This window comes from Argiope bruennichi, chromosome 10, assembly GCF_947563725.1.
Source record: "Argiope bruennichi chromosome 10, qqArgBrue1.1, whole genome shotgun sequence".
Taxonomy (NCBI): Eukaryota; Metazoa; Arthropoda; class Arachnida; order Araneae; family Araneidae; genus Argiope; species Argiope bruennichi.
The window spans coordinates 11,599,052-11,618,046 of record NC_079160.1 but is presented as its reverse complement, the minus strand read 5'-3'; the positions used below and the strand labels follow the sequence as shown (position 1 = coordinate 11,618,046).

The 18,995-nt window shown below is 31.2% G+C and overlaps 1 protein-coding gene across 1 annotated transcript in view; it reads right to left on the bottom strand.

Moving 5' to 3' along the window:
* LOC129988194 (CD109 antigen-like) overlaps positions 1-15,209 on the bottom strand; it is a 164,509-nt gene extending 149,300 nt beyond the window's left edge. The window contains exon 1 of the mRNA XM_056096351.1: positions 14,963-15,209. The gene's annotated coding sequence lies outside the window, so the exon portion shown is untranslated. The remainder of the gene's footprint in view (positions 1-14,962) is intronic.
* Positions 15,210-18,995: the final 3,786 nt, after the last annotated feature.

The window sequence follows — 18,995 nt, the reverse complement described above, 5'->3', positions numbered from 1 at the left end:
AGCAAAAAAAGAAGTAAGTGGCAGACAAATCATAAACATTTTTTTAACATCCTGACTGTTCTCCTTAAAAACAAATTTGTAAAAAAACAATAATGTTTCCAAGCTAGTTAACGATCCCAACGCTGTGTGTCCTCAAAATTTAAAAAAGAGTTTTTGTTTTAAAGAACTACAATCATTCAAGCTAATAAAAAAGGATTCAGAATAAAGTGTTTATGCTGTTGCCAAATAAAGATTCATAGGTTATGAATAATGTATTGCCTTTCTATCTATTCATTTATTTTAATATACAAATGCTCATATAAAAATACTGACGATGTCAAAAGTAAAGTCAGCAATGTTGTCAGAATTTTTATCCAATTGCATCAAAGAAAAAAACCCAAAATATCCCCAGTTTATGAACCACAACTTTCCGTATTATGTTAACCTATGAAAAATTCGGGAGACGGTTCGAAACGAAGTTCAGAGAAAAATAATAAGTAATAAAAACGAGATTTAGAGCGAATTACTAAAAACGGATTAATAAATAGGCAGCATAGTCAGCTGCTAAGAGACCCTCAGCTGTCTGATGTTTTTAGTTTTTTTTTTCAGAGAAATTTAACTTATAAAATCGCGCACATGAATTTATTTAAATAAAATCCTGTTCATATAACTTTTGGAACATTATTCGACTAGCATTCCTAATTAATAGTTTTATATTATATTATTTTATAATCCTAACAAGGTATGTTGTTTTATAATTTAATGATATATTTAATGTATGATCATATAATTAAATGGTATCTACATCGCATTAAAAATTTTGTATTAAAAATAATGCTATTTTTTAAAAAAATACTTTGAAATTTAAATTTTGAACTTTTATAACATTATTCGACCAGTATTCTAATTAATTATCATTTGCAGGTTTTATATTATATTGTGCCGGCGTCCTGGCATAGGGGTAGCGCGTCTTTCCCGTGTTCTGGGCGTCTTGGGTTCGAGTCCCGGCACGGGCATGGTTGTTCTTGCTCCGTTCTATCTGTGAGATTTGTGAATGTATCCCCCTGTAAAAAGGGGTTGTGCAAGCGAATGAGATGTGTGAGTAGCTAAGACGTGCTCTTGGCCCTAGTTGGCGCTACTAAAAACAAGAGACGCTCCCTTGGCTTAAAATCGCTGACTTCGTCAGCGAGCTTGTGCAAGGCAAGTGCCATTATAAACAACAACAATATTATATTGTTTTATAATTCTAACAAAATTTGTTGCTTTATAAATTAAAAGTTGTATTATCATAAAATTAAGAGGCATATAAATAGTGTTACAATTTTTTTTAATTAGAAATAATACTGTTTTGTTTAAAATTACTTTTAAACTTCAATTTTGAATTTTTTTGTAAGTTAGATACTGAATCCACCTTCTTGACAGATATTAAACGTTCCAATTATTTCATTTTTACAAAATTTACTCTTAATGTTGCTTATATAGAGATTAAAATTAAAATCAATAAAAGAATATCTAATTTTGGATGTTGAAAAGAGAAAAGGGGGACGTCACAACTTACGATTGCCCAAAGACACCTGGAGGGTTTAATCACACTCAGCGAATGACTGATTATCTGAAACCGAATCTTTCTTTGTTTGAAAGCGTAGCGTTTGAGCTGCCAAATATCAGTTCGATTTTGCAGTAACTTAATAGGAAGGGATGTATGAGATGATAATTAAAAGCAGCCGGCATGAAATCCGGCTTGTTAAGCCTAATCAGTCTGAAACTAACACCCGGAGTTTCGTCGCACCTCTTCGCTCAAAAGGGGGTTTTCAGAACGAAACCGTCCTTCGGTGCAGAAGGCCATCTGCGTGTGAGAACAGCTGTCACCGACAAAGGCTCGTCTGCGGGAATGACTCGCGATTCATTGCGTTGACAAGGCAAGCATATACAATGGGCTCGCACAGCGAACGGAGGGTGAATAACTCCTCAACAGATTTCCGCAATACAGTGAGACAGACATAAAATGAACAGTTGGTTAAATACTGTGGATGAGCTACTTTTTCAGTTTTTGTTTTGTATTCTCTTATACCAAGAAATGGAAATTTCGTGAAAGTGCTACATAGAGGTTGATTTCACCAACAAGTATTATACAAGTAAATAGACACACACACACAAAAAAAATGGGTAAAGGGTTTATTTTCACTTTATAAAAAGAAATTAAACACAATTTAAACCGGCCGACTTGAATTCATTTGTCCGATTTGCTCTTTTGTTCCAAATCAAGAATCGGGCAACATCAAATGTAGTAAAATTTAATGTAGGCAGTTGTCCATGTAAATTTTAACCCATGTGCTCAGCATCGTGAGATTTCACGCTAAATCATGTGCGCCCTCGTATTTCGTAACTTAATTTACTTCTTTTCAGATTAATAGGACGAAATAAATTCAAACATTTCCTAAAAATAGCAGTTGGGAAGAAACGTGTGTATCGTGAGTGTCACCGTATATTTAAATAGGTTTAATATATGATTCAAGATCAGTGAGATAATACAAGATCAAGATCAATGCATTTGCAGATCAAGGGAAATGGATAAGGACCTCTCTTACTGTCTTTTTATAAAATTGTACTTGATTTAGGACAAAAAAATGCTAATTAAGCAACTAAAGTTCGGTAGCGAACGTAATAAATTACATACAAAATGCATGAATAATTTTGAGAAGTTTGTTGAATATGGGGAAATGTTTAAAGTTACAGACATATAAATGCAGATTAAATCACAGATCCTAAAAAATTAATCAATACGTATATAAGCATGTTTAAAATGTTGCATGATAGAACATAGTTTGTAAAATAAATATTAACTAAGTTAATATAGTGTTTCATCAATAAGAATATTAGTTAAAGAAAAGTTAATATAGTGTTTCATCAATAAGAATATTAGTTAAAGAAAAGTTAATATATTTCCATCTTTTTTTTTTTTCCCCTAAAAAATATTTTACTTCCTTATTTAACCCTTTAAAGGGCCTTTTTTTTTCTAGTCATATTATGCTAAAATATTTTTAGGCTTGAAATTGGAATAAGAAAATAGATTCATTTAGCTTATTAGATAAATTTAATTTGGTTAATTAATAATTAAGTAACAAATCAAGACATATCATTTTATGTGAAATAAAGAACTGAAGCACCCAAGTTTCTGTCTTTCTAAAAAACTTTGTCAGAACTTACGCCAACCTACATAATTTCATACAAATATTGATAAATTTGGTGGGAAACATACTTCTCACGGCCCTAGAAAGGGTTAATACATTTTTTTACAAGTCTAGACACGCACTACTTTAAGAAGGACATAATAGTTTTGAGCCGCTATCTGATAGGGAGGATGAAACTAAATTCTCACCTGTTGTCAAACTAGCAGAATTAGTCTTCCAAAAATTTTCTCGCATCTCTATACTAAAGGTGTTATCCTTCCCGCCGTGCAAAAAATTGCGGACCTTGGGTAAGACAGAGAACGCTTTGTAAGATATTGGTCCATGATATTAAATTTTGGTGTGAAATTAGGTTTTTTACTGAATTTACCATGTGATTTTTTGGAGTTTCTTGACAATTAATCCTTCGCATGCCATTAATAGAATCCGAAAATCAAATGTATGCTTTTGACGCGTTTCTCAAAACACATTAAAACCAAAATTTGACACAGAACCACAAATGTAGTCACAAGATCACATACAAAATTTCATTTATTTAAAACATTTGGTTTTTAAATTATCGAGTTCTTCAAGAAATGCGAAAGAATAAACTGACATACGGTTCACATTTGACAGATTTGATTCAAAATTTATCAAGAATCTACATTTTAGAGTCTGTCTAGAAACTAAATTTAATTTTTCTAACTTTTTATGAGTGGAAGATATCGTATTCACTTGTAGTCGGATAGACAGACTTCCTGTAAATTAAATTCTTTCAAAATTTGATAGAAATCACACATGTTATATAAATTCTATGCACCAAGCTTCATCGGTTACGCTCAAATCGCTGTTGAGTAAAAGTGTTCAAAGGCAGACAAACATAATTCTAAAAAAGTGTTTCGGACTGAAACGCGAAGATTGGTCAAAATTTCGAATTCAAATTTTCTGAAGATTGCATTACTTTCTCTATAATCCTTATACTAGAAAGCAAAAACCCGCATGTCACATCATTTGAGTTTCGACAGCCTGAAATCGAACGAAACCCATGCAGGGTGGATTTCCCCTGCAATCGAATCTCCTCTATTGAAGCCAAAAGAGTGGTCCTTTAGTTCTTCATCAAGCGCGGCAAGTTTAGTTATTTGCATTTGTGTTTAAATGGAGTGTTTTCGTACATAAGGCCAGTTTGTATCGAGTTTCATGATTCCGTGTAGAGTATGAAGTGTATTTAGACTTCTATCCTTTTCAAATTCACAATTGGCCTCAATGTGCGGCGTCAAAATCACACGTTAAAATTTATTTATCTAGTGTATTGTGCTTTTCATTTACCGTATTTACAAGCCTATGAATAGACATCCTGAAAAACAGTCAAATCTGTTACATATCAACAAATTTAATGATAAAATTATATAAGAATTTTTATTTTCTCGTGTACGAATTGTAGAAGAAGTATTGTAATCGGCAAAAAAATTTGAACTGAGTTCCCTGAGTTCGAAAAACACATTTTTAGCATTGTGTTTGTTCGTCTGTCTTTCAATTTGCGACAAAATTAACTCAAAAACGCTTGGAACTGTACAGATGACATTTGCATGTGGTCATTAAGCCAAATTTGTAAATTTCAAACAAATGTTGAGCAAAATCTATTCATAAGAAGTCTGTCTGTCCAATTGTTTGAATTAGGATTTAACACTATTACACCAAAAAGAAGATAGCTAGAAAAATAAAATTTTCGGTGCGCAGATTTCACATCCATACTATAGGCACCTATCAAATTTCCAATTAAATCTATCAAGGGATATTGAATGTCACTCGATTTGTACTTTTGTATTGAATGTCTCTCGATGTAAACACGATAACTCAAAAATGTAATGTCTTATATACAATTTGGTAGGTGATTTTGTGATTTCAATTCAATCGGTTGAGGAAAAAAAAACACATCTAAAACATAAAATTAACTTTTTCAAAGATCATGCAAGAAAGTTTTGAAGAGACCACTCCCGCTGATTTTTAACCATCTATTTTGGTGATTTTTTTTTAAATAAATGATAATTACAGATAGTCGGATATACCGATATAATTCCAGAAACGGCTTTTTTCAGACTAATGGAGATTCATCAGTATTTGGAGGTCGATTTTTTTAATATTTATCATATTTTCTCGGCTTTATTATTAAAAAAAAATAATAATTGTTTATGTTGGTTTTGAGACATTAAAGGAAATTTTGTCCAAGAGAAAAAAAGTGACTTTTTTTCTAAAATAGTTTTATGTTTAATGTTTATGTTATGACTTCCTGAATTATTATACGCTATTTCTGGAAAGTTTCCTATAGATAAATTATAAGGGAATTTCATTTAACAAATTTACACAATATACTTCACATTGTCCTCTAAATTAAAATAATTGAGATCAGAGTTATTATAACACTTTTTCTTAAATATCGTCGAAATTATTATTACAATATACTTCTGAGTATCTGGTTCGCGACTATCCGGCCTAGTTTTCTTTTATCGTAATTAAATGAGGAAGGCAAGGCGTTGCAATGGCAGCATTACCAAGGCATTGGAAGCGAGCGTCTGCTACGAGCTAAAATGCGGAAGCAGTAATCTAATAAGAATTTTTTCAAAAACAAAAAATGTAAGCTTTTACTCTTATCTTAGGGTTACGTTTTCATATCTGTGTCATCATTTATCAAAAAATAGATAAATAAAATCAGTTTGAGTCAATTTTCTTAAGAATTATGCCTATGATTTACGTTAATGTTTTGTATATGTTTCCTGTATTTAAGTTAGTTATTACAAAATTTATGTTAAAATGTGAATAGTTTATATCCTTTATCTCTAATAAATTCATAAAACGTGCGTGAAGTATATAAACATATATAAACTACAAGTACAAGGCCTACTATTTTAACACGACACGTTACCGGCAACTGCTTCTATGATTCATCAGATCAGGGCTGCATCTCTAATAAATTCATAAAACGTGCGTGAAGTATATAAACATATATAAACTACAAGTACAAGGCCTACTATTTTAATACGACACGTTACCGGCAACTGCTTTTATAATTCACGGGGCCACGCTGCGTTCACATTCTGCGTAGCTTGAGATAAACGAAGGGCTTAAAATTCAATAAGGAATGAGAAAATACGTATAATAACAGTGAGATATGGAATAAAAACTTTGTCTTCTGATTTTGGTATTCAAAGAAATGAGTTCATAGAAATCCGACCTATTCAGCTTTTTTGTTATCCGGCTTGCCCTTCCGTAACATTAGGCCGGATACTCGGAAGTGTACTGTATACTGCATCATAACTTCTGGAATTTTCTAAAATAGTTTTTAAAAAAAGATTATTTATTTATTTGATATTTTTACAAAATTTACAGGTTACAACAATTATTGCAATAAATAAAGTGAACATTTTCCTTGGCTATAAATACTAACCTAATATAATCCTTTGAATTTTGAATTTCTGGCCCAAATTAAAGTGAGCCTACAATAAACAATAAAAGGTGAATAAATACATAAATTTTTACTTTCAAAACAAGATTCTCCCATTTTTTGAATAAAAATTGCAATACTTGACTTACAACATATTCGAATAAAGAAAAAGTAATATAATTTCATTTTCCCTGCATTTCACACTTGCAAATTTCTATAATACCTAACTTAAATTTTTATTTTCGCATCATTTCAATGGGAAACAAGTTTACGTAGTATAATACTTCTTCGATCATTATGGTTAACAGATAATGTTTAATTATTTTTCGCAAACTCCAAGTTCAACATTACCCTTCAATTAATTAATTTATTTTTTTATTTTCATTCTTGAGCATTCTTTTTCTCGGAAGACTTCACTGGAGATATTGGTCGAGTTTAACTCCTCTTGGCTGCTCTTCCGATAGAATATAGAATAATTTCTTTTCACCGTCCGTAAAATGCAGTTTTTTTCCGGCACTGTGTCAAGGCTCGTACACAAAGAGACAATCGGCGTAGAAAAACTGGAAGAGCTAAATCCTGCTTCTCTGTTGTTGTTGTGGCCGCTGCTGTTGTTGCTGAACAAAATACTTCCTGTGGCATCGCAAGGAAATGAAAAAATTCCCAGAAATGAGCAAAAGTACAAGAAATTGTAGAACTTGAACGAATAAATCTATTTGTTCATGGATTCAGGGAATGAAAGAATTCGACTTTCTTTCTCTTTGCAGAGTAAACTTTGTAGAGAGACTTTCTTTCTCTTTGCAGTTTCTCTTTGCTTACAGTAAAAAACCCATATATGTATTTTGTACTACGACCAACGATTAAATTAAATCAAACATTAATTCGGCATTTTGCTGTCAATATTATTTACAGAATTCTGTTCATCCAGCTTACTGCGTTCTTATTTTCTCCATATATAAGGTACATAAAGAGAAAGTACTGCAATTGTTAAAAAATTCTGATTTCGAGATTCGAATCCCCATATTTCAGAGCTCCCAGATTCTGAAAACATATTTTTGCAATTATGTCTTTCTGTCTTTCTTTGAACAAGATAATTCAAAGGAGCTTGAATTAGACGAATTAAATTGATATATAGCCTTTACACAAAATTTGTAGATTTGGTGTAAAGTCTAATTAGTAGGTTCAGTGTAAAGTCTAACTAGAAGATTTGGTGTAAATTTTGAACGAAATTCATTCAAAATAAATCTGGCTGGCTGGCTATCCAAATGCAAAAGAATACGGTAACTAGAAAACATAAAGGACTATATAAGAAAAGTTTGCTACACATATTTAGCACTAAAATATGAATCCGTAACAAATTTGGAAACCAAATCTGTTAAGAGCCGTGTTTGGCTATATCTAAGCATGCATGCAAACGCGATAATTCAAAAAATGAAATTTGACATGTCACTTGTTCACTACAATTGTAATTCTATATCCAATTTAGATTTCAATCGGATTAAAAAAAGGTATCCTAAATGCATATCCCATTTTCGGGCACTTGTGTATTAACCGCGTGCTAGAAATTAGTTGCCAAAAAAATGTTAATGATCGCACGCTATATTCACGCCAAACATAGATATTTCATAACTACTGTTTGACAACATCGTGCAATTAATATACAAATACTGTGTTCCCTATCATATTATTAAGCATATGTTTGGGACTTTAATAATAAAATTCTGATCACTCCGTGCCTTCTGGTCCAAGATCCACAATTTTATGGGTTAGAAATAGTCATTGTTGAACGAAAAGAGGAATCTTTAAAAAAATGTGGCAGAAGAGAATATGAATTACAGAAATTAGAGGTAGAAAAGGAAGTGAACAAATTTGCAATAACCCCCTTTCATTAATTATACCTAAATTGCAAAACTCATTGAAGTGGAAGACTATATGTGATGCCGCCAATGACTAAAGTGACCGGATGACGACACCTGAGCTAGCACACCCTCTCCACACCACACCAGCAGGAAGACGTTTTGCCCGGACGGATTTAACGTACACCAGACCCGCTTGCACGTCGGTTCTTCAGTGGAATATGGTCTCGAAGCTGAAGTCCTCCGTTTCTGAAGCCTAGACCTTACCACCAGGCCACCGCGGCACTTAAAGTTACTTCGGGGAATCAAAACATCAAAAATTCGGAGACATCAAAAGTATCGAATGTCTGATCTTGAACTAGCTAAAAAAAGATGATAATTCCTGAGGTATGCGATTGTTTCATAAAGGCGTTAAATAAAACAAAAGACAATGAAAAGTTAGCAAATAAAGTAAATGATTATAAAATTAGTGGGACGTAATTGTGAAAAGGGAAATGAATCGAAATATTTATGAAAATATAAATAAAGAAAAACATTTCTTAAAGATTATGAAAAATATGTAACGATTACGCGTACTCAGTCAAATAATTTTAAACCAAAATAAAATTATGATGCGAAGAATGAAAATAAGTCAATGATTCGTTACCTCTACCATAATTGAAGAAGCACAAGTCAACAGAATGTGAAATAAAAAATTCGTTCCGAAATCTATAAAATGCTCTAAATTCGGACATGTGGCTACATTTTATAACCTAACAGAAATACATCAAACTAATTATTATTTCTAATATGTGTACTAACAAAATTAAAAAATAATGTATAGTCAAGATATTAAAATAAAGGCTTTATTAAAGATTAGTTCAGAACTATCAATTATAAGTTATGAAGGTTATGTTAACATTGGGCTGCTAAAACTATCTATTAATAATGCGTCTTGAATGGGAGTTGAGAACGAAAGTTTCTCCTCTGGGATTCTTTCTTTTTGACATATCTTTTGATAAATGTACTGCCAAAACAGGTACTTATGAGCCAAAAAAATATTTTGAAGTTGGGAACTGATGTCATTAATAAATTGAATATTCATTTAAATAAATATATAAAGAGTCGATATCATGGAAAAAAGAAATAAAACTCATGTCAGCTATACTCATACAAAAGTTTGAGATAATACTTATTAAACGGAAAAATTAAATCAAGCGCTGTCAGTATTAGGAAGGATATATATATATATATATTGTTTATAATTCTAACTTCACTACAGCTTATGCTTGATCGGCGCCAACACGAATCTAATCAGAGTGCAATCCAGGAGAGTAACTTTTTGTTTTGTCTCGCCAACTCCATTAATGTGCACGAGATTAGACTTGAGTAACGTTACGAATCTTTAACACAGAAATGAAATAATAATATTGAAAATTATGTAACCCAAAGGACAAACAAAATCCCCCACAGATCTACAGATATATATTATTTTGGAGGATGAAATGTTTGATTTTAAAAGACTAGACATTTTGGTTTCGCAGAATAAAAACTAATTGAGGGCTAAACCCATTCGTAATTCAAAATATCATTTCACACTACTCAGTTTTGGTTACGCTTTGCAAGAGAGGAAATAACTCACATTGTCTTTGCAATGATTATATAAAACTAAATTGAAAAAAAAAATAAATCTTCTTTTATTCTTAAGTTAAGAAATATTAAAACAATTCGAGAAATCAAAAGTGCTTGTTTCGCTTAATCTATTTTTTTAATTAAATTACCCCTTCCCAAGTAAAAAGTGGAAAAGCAGTACCTTACTTTTATTTTCTATTGCACATAATAAAGAGTTTCAATACTTAAAATATCGTTTCTTTTGGGTCGCATATTTACCTAAATATATTAATGCGATTCGTTAATAATGTTTTTGAAGAATTAATTAATGATTCTCGTCGTCGCAATTCATTTGGATGATGACATCGTCTGACAGAAGAAATAAAAATATGTTACAGCGAATAACAGTCTAAAATTTAATTTCAAGTATCAATTTTTAAAAATAAGGATAAAATTTCTTGAAAGCGTAATAGATAATGTAACTAACCCTTACCTTGCGAAACTTTTAATTGTTCAAAAATATTAAATTCCATATTTAAAAAAAAACAAGTTTAACTGATATTTAGTGAAGTCAAACTTCAATCGCTAAGAAGTTAAATGGCTTGATCCATAAAAGTAAGATATTCGAATATGGATCAGAATAATTAGAAGCATGTAACAAATTAAAAAATTTTGTCATAAAAGCCTATTTTACACATTTTTTTTAAGCAAGGGATGGTCATTCTTTTCCAGTAATTGCATACCAATGGCTCTTTTAATGGTCACTTTTTCTTTTTATACATGCTCCTTCCTTCATTCTTGTTCCTTTTTTTTTTTGCTGTTTTTAGCTTTTTTTTGCATCTAATAAACATGCATATGAAAGATTTTTTTGAATAGCTAGTCTTTTGATAGCTGTTTAGATTCTTTTTTTTTTATTATGACTTTTTTACCGGTGTAACGCCATTTTTGGCACACACCTAATCATCATCAGAATGCATCAGAGTACCAATGCAAGCCTCTATGGATTCGAATTTGTATTATCAGTAAGATGAAATGACAGAAATTTATATTCTATATAGAACATGAGTTACACCCCCCTCCCCCCGCCTCTCTCCTCAACTGGAAAGTTATTGTAGCCCTTACATAGAAGTAACAGCAATTATCTAATCTTTTAAATAAATTTTTAAATTATTTATTAGGATCAAAGGTTAAAATAGTAACTGATTGCTACTTTAATAACATTAAAAAGAAAAAATCTTGCTCCTGAAGTAGCTTTATTTTTAGGACTATTAGATTTTCGATTTATTCATTGGTCTCGTAATTTAATAAAACATGTAAATGCCATAAATCGTAACTTTTGCTTGTTATGCGATTACCAGATGAAATGACTACTTCTTCTTGTGTATAGCTGACCACCCCGCCTCCACTGAATCTAGCAGTATCGACAGGATTTGCTGTGGCTGGCTGCTATCTTTAGCAAAGTCCGTCCATAACACTGACCGATTCACCAAACTGACATCCTCTTCGAGACAACTGGCCACTAGCCACAAAAGGGTCAATCATTGAACTTCCTCCTCATCTTCCTGTACATCTATCTTCCTATTAAACAAGGAACGGGCCATCGCTTAAAGAAACTCCCCTCGACATTCTCAGTATTCCTCCAAATTCTCGTTTCGCAACAACAGAAATTCAAATATTTTCAGACTTTCAAACAATTGGTAAAAAAAACTGACAATTCTTAATATCATGTCCTTCAGTGTTTTAAGATTATCTGATGTCATCAGTAGTGTACTCAAGTCATCATTTTCAATTTTCAGATTCTTTCTTAAATCCGAGATTTCCATTCATTCCTTTAAATAACGGTAAACAGAACCGATTCCTCCACAAATGCATTTATTTTCCTACATTCTTCCAAATCTTTGGAAATATGCAGGAAATCTCTCATGGGATGAAATGACTACTAGAATAATCTCTATCTTAAATGAGGATGAATTTCTAAATTATTATTCAAAAAGTCAGTTGTGGAGGGGGAAGAAAATGGTTACTATATAAAAAATGTTTTGCAAAAATTTCACATTGACGCATATGTATTTATTGTTCTAGGTGCATTCAGAATGAAATTATACATAAGTGCATGCAGATAGGTATCTTTCTGCTTCAAAAGCAGAAAAAAAATATTAGAGCAACAATTTTATATAACTAAAGAGCGAAATAAATGTGTGTATTATGTACGTTAAAAAGTAGGGAAGAGGGAAATTTGTGGAACTATATATCCCAAGAACGTATGTTTTTACATACTAACAATACTAGTTTTGTTAAACCCTTTCCTCAATAAATAAGCGATAACATATTTTTACTATCATAGACACATTTGGTTCTATCCAATGAAATCTCCAACTGAAAGTCTTTGAGTAATTACCGACAAAAATTCTGATTTACTCCAAGCGAGTTCCACGTTTATTACATTGAAGAAAGAATTGAACATCTGAAGGTGATTATTGAAATTCTAAGAGTGAATTCGCAGGATCCGAATACGTGTTTTGGCAAAGCTATCATATGAAGATTTAGCTGAACGGTTCACGAGCAATCAGAAACATGATATACACCCCAATTCAGCTGTTGTTGGGAACGAAAATGAAAAACAAAAAAAGTGGAGAGCAACGAAGTACTGAATAAATAATGCTTGAATTAACTGATGGAAAAACGTAATGGCGTAAAAAAAATGAAGCTTAAAAAACACCATGAAGTTACAAAAAGAAAATAAAAAACTGTTCAAGGAAAAAAAATTCTAAAATCTAAATTATTTAAAAGCTATTTACTGGACATAGAAAGAGAGTACAGAAACTGAGAGATCCGTCTTACGATCGTTGCAAAACCCTTTTTGGCCAAACCCAACGATTGCAAGGTGTTGTACAGTTTGACGTCATGGTAGGTTTAACAAAACATCTACTACTGCTGTTCCTATGAAACCATGAGCAATTAATGACTTAACTAGCGACTTAATACAATGCAAACAACAATATGTTTTTCTTTTTTCCTTTTATGTTTTTCAGGTTCTCCGATAAATGTACTTTTTTTTAAATTGGTAACTGCAACCAGAAGAGAACGTCTGGGCTAAGGGAAGGTCAAAAAGATGTCTAAACTAAAGTAACATTCTCTACTCGTTCACTCCACTGTGAAAAGTAGAACAAAACCCTTTCGACACTCGAACCGTGTGGATATGTTGTGTTGAAGATTTACAGATTATTTACCAGTGTACTGTCACAACGTTCTTAAATTCTTTAAAATCCTCTTTGTGTCTAAAAAAGTCTAACCTAATTCTTCTTAGCTAGCCTTTAAAGTCTAAATTTTTTTCGATTTCATGTGCAATTATTCATCGCTCCCGTAATGCTAATAAACAAATACATGATTTTAATTAATGGACTGTTCAATAGAGAATTTTTATGAATAGAATTGCACACCTAATCTAGTATTCTAAGATTCGTTGATAAGCGATTCATTCTGCAATAAAAAAATTAGAATTCAAAAATAATTAATTTAGGAATATCGCTATTAGAGAATGGACAGTTTTCATTCGAACATTCAAACCGCAGTAAAATAACTGGATTTTGTTTAAAAAAATAATAGATTTTCCCTCTTCCAAATAAAGCATTTAAGTAACGAACAGCATATGGATTTTTTTTTAATTACAGCCAGTCACCGCGTTACCACAGAACTAAGTCGTATAAACAGAGATTATTGAGACTGGCTGTTATGCAGCATGTGGATTGCCCGTAAGTCCAATATTCTACAGCGGTGAAATTTAATTCAAAAATGTAGATATATTGAAATTTTCATTAAATATTTTGGATTCAATTCGGAAAAAAAAGTCTTTTATATTACACACATACTCAATTTTGAAACTATGCGAAAAAAGATTAAAAATAGAATGACTATTAAGCCCACATCATAAAACAAACAACTTTTCGAATTACAAATTTTTTTATTATTTTTGCGAATTTTTTTATACAAAAACCTTAATAATTTAAAACGTAAAAAATCACATTTTTTAGAAAAATTAAGGGTTTAATACTTTACAATTTAATATAGTAGTTATTATACATCCAATTTATAATACGTTTTTTTATATACAAAGTGTACAAAAATAAAATTAATGTTTTAATAATGTTTTAAAAAAATAATGTTAATGCTCTTAATATCCAAAATAGTGCATCTAGACATATACTTTTTAATGTAAAACTTTAATCTTTTCAATTAAAACCATTTTAAAAAGATTACTTCATAACCATCCTGTAGATAGAGAAAGTTACACAAAATACGAGAAATGTGAATGAAAGAAACAGTATTTTTTAAAAATAAAAACGAAAACTTACAAATATCTTTAATGTTACAGAATTTTAAAATATTGGTCAGATTTTCCCCACACTTTGTTCTATGAAGCGCACTATGAATTTAAATAAAGATTTCGTGTTAATTCATTAAAAATGGCATTTTTAATTAATTGAAAATTACTTTTTCATGTATTAGAAAGATTGTATTTAGTGTAGTAACGCTTTTTGAATGAAAATATTAAAGGTTACTTTGAATCATTTTATTCATCTACCCCGACTGAAGCTCGCAATGCCTGATTACGAATTAATTTTGAAAAATTATTCATTCTTGATGAAAATTTGTCTTTAGTAGTTTTTAAAAAGTTTTTTGGTACAACAATTTTTGTGCTACTGACATTCTCTTTTGAAATAAAATTAAAATTGCAGGCGATAAAAAAGAAATTTTACATAATAGTTTTTAACATACAATTTTTTGTTACATTAAAAATATTAGGGGAAAAAATAAATTAAATAGAATGTGTTTTTTCCCCCTATTTCTTGAATTTGTACTCAAATTATGAAAACGGTTTCTAGCGAACAGTTTCGTTTGAGCCTTTTGCTAAAGGAACAGCAGAAACGTCTTACCTGCTCGTCAGAAAGTCACCGGCCTCTGAAATCGAATACTCAAGTCGGCGAATATCGTTTGCACTCCGGTCCCGCACTCCCGAAAGAACAAAAACACACCACTCGACGATCACTTATCGTCTGTCACGTCGACGACCCCTCTCTGGCGGAGGGAGCATTCCAATCCGAACGAAATCGAATCAAGTATCGTTCTTTAGTAATCGAATTACGGGAATCCCGAAACAAAACTTTTCTCCTTTCGGTTCGGCGCGGGTCGAGCCGAGTGAGTGGCCGGTGTGCGCCTCGCCGGAGTTGTTGTTCGGGGAGGAGAGGAGTTGGAGGAGGGGGGGGGGGTTCAGTCACGTGATCGACAGCTTTCCGAGAGTCTTTTGGCGCGGAAGAGATCCAGTTCTGAATTTTTATTGAACCTGATTTCGCCAGTGATAAACTGCAGTTCTCTTATTCCGTATGTCAGTGCACCTTGGGGCAGGGGTGCGGGGGCGGGAATTCTACTAGAACGGACGCACTATGTTTTTAGATCAAGACAACACAGAAGACACTGTTTTCACCCTTCATTCCAAAAAGCCATTTACTTAGCAAATGAAGCATTTATCAATGTTAACAATCTTTATTATTACTTTTTTATTGTTTCTGTCACTAAACGTTACTGAAGTATCTCAATAAAGATGATTTTTATAATTATTTACTAAGTAAAAAAGAAAAAATCATTTTTGACTATTGCACCTTTTTATTTGATTTTATTGTACATCTGTGTACTTTCAAAGATATACTATTTTATTTTTTTCAGAGTTTATTATTTATCAATTGACTGAATAATTTAATCAAGTTTTAATTCCGTGCTAGTAGTAATATGTGGTAATGAATTGAGAATAAAATGATTTCAAGATTTCATGACATACATGACCTCAATCTAATTTAAATCTTAATTAATTTTCCAATTTTTATCCTAATTTACTACATATTAACTTCCTTCTAAAATGCGTTCTTATTTCCTGATTCAATTCCACCTGTTTATTTAATTAATTCTAACACGCGTTCTGTAAAACTGCTGAAATCAGCGGGTTCTTACGCTCCGAGTGAAAAGATAAAAATCCTTAATACTTAACGCATTCTTTTAAAGATACCTAAATATCCCTATGCTAAATCGACACGTCAAAAAAATCCCTGCCTTAATCTCATTGTAAAACCCATTGAAGGGAAAATTTCGGTTTCTTTTGTTCTTCTCTTCTCGAGTCGTGATGTAGACTGAAGCATCTTTTACCGCTTTTTATTTGTACTTTAACTATGCCTCCCGGAATGAAATAAATCAAAGTTTTAAATTTTCAAATGTTTCTTCTATTCGGCACGCAAACTGCTCGAATATGTTTACAAATATATACCAATGAAGAATAAAATCAAAATTAAAAACCAAATCAATTATAAATTTAAAAAAGTGTGTTTTTAAAATTGTATTAAAAATTAGATCACGTTTCTTTTCATCAAAACTCTAGGGTTCCAGACAAAAATAATAATAATAATAATAATAAAAGAATGAAACGGTTTAGGTGTTGAAACGGGTTTTGAAATGATTACGATGTTGAATCTAAACTACTGTGAGTATCATAAAAAAAGTTTAAGCATTCATTAGAATCTAAAAGATAATATAAATAACATTCAAATTCAAATTTGCTTCGAGTACTGTTTATCAGAGTCTGTTTCTTTTTCTTAAATCACTTTTAATCCAAAGATTTTTTAATTAAAAATATCTTCTACTTTTATGCACTATAACGAAAGAGTATTAAAAAAAACATGGCTTCATACTTTATGCTATGACTTCACATTCAATACTATTTGTATTGCTTGAATCCGAAATGAGATTTAGTGTAACGATAGTAAACTTTAAGATGATAATTCATAGAGTATTAGCGCAATAGGCACTCAATTCCGAGAAAAGAATTTGCATATCTGATATATTAGTAACTTGTCTCCGCGTTTAGCAGCGCAACGACAGGATTGTCAAGATAATAACTTCGTAAGAGGTAAAAAGCTCAATCTCCAGTTCGACATTTTTTTTTCTTTTTAATTTTTCAAAATTATTCAAATTAAATTTAAAATTTACAAATAGTTTTAATTAATATGTTTTTTCTTTATTTTTTAGGCAAAATAAATATCTATATTCCTTAATACTATTTAATTTTAAATGTTAAGACTCCAATTACTATTCAATTTTTAAAAGAAAAACATAAATTTAATTGTTTATAAATAATTTAAATTACTATTTTCTCTTTACAAGAACTAAAATTTTAAGTTTTTGAATTTTAATAATGACAAATTATTTATTCTATCTACAAGATCGTATTCATATCAGAAATGAAAAAGAACAGCTGATAATTAATAAGTATCTAAACAAAAGTTCCCGATATTAATAAAAGAAAAAAATAATTAAGAAAATTAATTAAGAATTAATTAAGGAATTAAGAAAACTAATTAAGAGAATTAATTAAGGAATTAAGAAAACTAATTAAGAGAATTAATTAAGAAAAAAAACTGGTATTAAGTTATTGAATGCGGTGGCTGATATTGCAAAATTTTTAACAAGAAAAATAACATGGTATGCCTGACTCGCTGCGCTACTTTCTGATTAAAACAAATTTTGAAAAATGTCAATGGCGTTTGTTCTTTAACAGATCTCATAATAATATTACTCTTGTGAAAAACCATGATTTATCAACTGTACAAGTTTTCAAAATGTATTTTTTTCTATGGTTTTACGGTAATTCCCAGTTTTCCATTTAATTGAAAATTAACGTATACAGAATCAATTTCAAGAAATGTGGAATAAAATAGTTTATGATGCGAGTAACGTTAGCCAGTTTAAGGTTAGTTAAAAAAAAGTTTCACTTGTCGGAAGGTGTTCAGATTTGTTCAGATATATTGCATGAGCAAGAAATATAAAATCGGAAGAATGGATTATTCGTTATTTCTTTGCTTTGCAGCTGATAGTTTGTTGAAATAATTTCATTCCGATGGTCATTGAGGGATATTTGAGTAATGTCTTATCTTTCTGTAAATGAGCTACTCAAACTTTTCCATCTAATCAATTTAAAAATTTTTTATTTTATGCATACTTTGTAGGCAGTTACTATGTGTTTGTATATGTGATAGTTTGCCGGGTAAATGTCTATTTCTAGATGTGTTGAATTTTTATACTATATCACAAAATGTTTTCATCCATTTTCTCGAATACTATGATTATATCAAATGACGTTAAAAAGGGAATACATCCACTTTTTATTACAATACACTCTCGAGTATCCGGTTCGCGACTATTCGGCTTCCGTACTATCCAGCCTAGATTTCTATTCATCGTAATTAAATGAAGAAGGGAAGGCGTTGCATTGGTAACAATGTTTATGCTTCCTGCATTTAAGTTAAGCATTACAGAATTTATGTTAAAGTGTGGGCAGCTTATATCCTTTCACTTTCTTTTTCTCTCATAAATTCCTGAAACTTGTAGTGAGATATATAAACATATATAAACTACCAGTACAGAACCTTCTATTTTAACTAGATACGTTAGCGGCAACTGTTTCTATAATTTACCAGGCCGTGTTCACATTAAAAGTGACTTGAGATAAATAGAGGGTTTAGTACTCAATAAGAAGTGAGAACATACGTACTACGACAATGAGTTTTAGTATAAAAAATGTGTCTTCTGGTATTGGTGAGCAAATAAATGAGTTCAAAGAACTCCGACTTATTCGGCTTTTTTATTCGCCGGCATGCCTTTCCGCCACATTAGGCCGGATACTCGGGAGTCTACTGTACTTAGTTCAATATTTCTGGCGCTCATTACGGGGCAGTATATAGCAATTAAAAAAGGGAACTAAAGTATTTGTATTAAGACGAACTTAACAGTTATAAGAATTCAACGGAGCTCTATGCGAACATCGTTTAAAAATTTTGTTCTGCAGACTTAAACGCATAATTTAAAAATGTAAACAAGGACGCACTGAAGCCTTTGTTTTTGAAATCGCTGTCGGATGAAAAGTTC